At 39.4% G+C, this 1,456-nt stretch overlaps 1 non-coding gene across 1 annotated transcript; it reads left to right on the plus strand.

The window, feature by feature from the left end:
* The first annotated feature begins 714 nt into the window (after positions 1 to 714).
* LOC131165170 (small nucleolar RNA U3) lies at positions 715 to 938 on the plus strand. Its single transcript, XR_009139490.1, has one exon. It is a non-coding gene; the product is annotated as a small nucleolar RNA U3 (small nucleolar RNA).
* Positions 939 to 1,456: the final 518 nt, after the last annotated feature.

Below are 1,456 nucleotides of genomic sequence, written 5' to 3' on the forward strand. Positions count from 1 at the left end.
CCCACACAATTCCTTTTATTTATTTATCTGTTATTTTATTTATTATTTTTTTTCCAAATTATTTTAATCCTTTTAAATTTTCGGGTCTTTACAGGGCCACTCTACCGAGTATTGTTTGATCCTTGTCTTGCCTCATGAGCTGCACTCATCAAGTGGTTGACCTTTGGGCCTTATGAGTAGTGTTCATCTGTTGGACTGGTCTTTAGGCCTCATGAGCGGTGCTTATCAGTTGGGCCTATCGGCCGAGGAGCGCTCGGTCCTTGCTTTGCCTCATGAGCTATGCTCATCGAGTGGGCTAGTCTTCGGGCCTCATGAGTAGTACTCATCAGTTGGGTCATTTTGCTAAGCAATGCTCAGTTTTGTTTTGCCTCGTGAGTTGTGCTCATCAAGTGGGCTAGTCTTCGGGCCTCATGAGCAGTGCTCATCAGTTGTGTCATTCTGCTAAACAGTGCCTAGTCTTTGTTTTTCTTCATGAGTTGTGCTTATCAAGTGGGCTAGTATTCGGGTCTCATGAGTTGTGCTCATCAGTTGGGCAAACTCTTCAAGCCTAATGAGTTGTACTCATTAGTTGTGCCAGCTAGCTCTTTAGGCCTCATGAGCTGTGCATGTTAGTTGGGTTGGTTCTTTAGGTCTCGTGAGTTATGCTCATCAGTTGGGCCAATTATTCAAGCCCTATGGGTTGTGCTCATTAATTGGGCCAATTCTTCAGGCCTAATGAGCTTACTTGAATAGGATCTACTATATAGGCTCATACCTTGGTATCCTTGATTTTTAAGGAAACAAGAATCAAAGTCTGGTGCATGAATCGTGACCATGCGATCAGAGCATGATTAAAAGGTAGCACAATCTTGATCTTGATTGGGATTGTTGCAGTAATAAAGGATTGCTCTTGGTTGGCCTGGTTCAGCCAAGATGGTCGTGTGACTGTCTGACAGACCTCAACAATTTTTTTAATGCTTAAGAGTTCATTTTAGATCTTGTCTCTTCCCAAGAAGAGTTTTTCAGCAAAGCAACATGAAACATGGTGGCAATAGGTCTCTAGTGTCTTGGTATATTTATTTTGTTCCGTGTTCTGCTAATGTCATATACACTTACTTCAAATACAATTTATTGTTATCATAAGCTATATCTGTAACATGAAGATATGTAAATGAATCAAGTTATGGATTCAGCTCCTCACATTCATATTAGCTAAGAAGACCCACGGATGGTTTTGGAAATTTGGACAATGTCTCTACTTGAAGTGTAGCTCCATCATTCTTGTATACAGTGAATGTAGAATAGGAAAATTTGAAAACATAAGGAAAAGCAGATAATTGGTAAACATTGAATTACAATCAAATCGGAAAAATGATCAAATCTAATTGAGGAAACAAACATAATCTTGATATTGATTGAGATTCAAAAAACTCAATGTTGGAAAACATTGTAAACAAGGCATGGTCAAAGGAATATC

This window comes from Malania oleifera, chromosome 9 (genome assembly GCF_029873635.1).
Source record: "Malania oleifera isolate guangnan ecotype guangnan chromosome 9, ASM2987363v1, whole genome shotgun sequence".
Taxonomy (NCBI): domain Eukaryota; kingdom Viridiplantae; phylum Streptophyta; class Magnoliopsida; order Santalales; family Ximeniaceae; genus Malania; species Malania oleifera.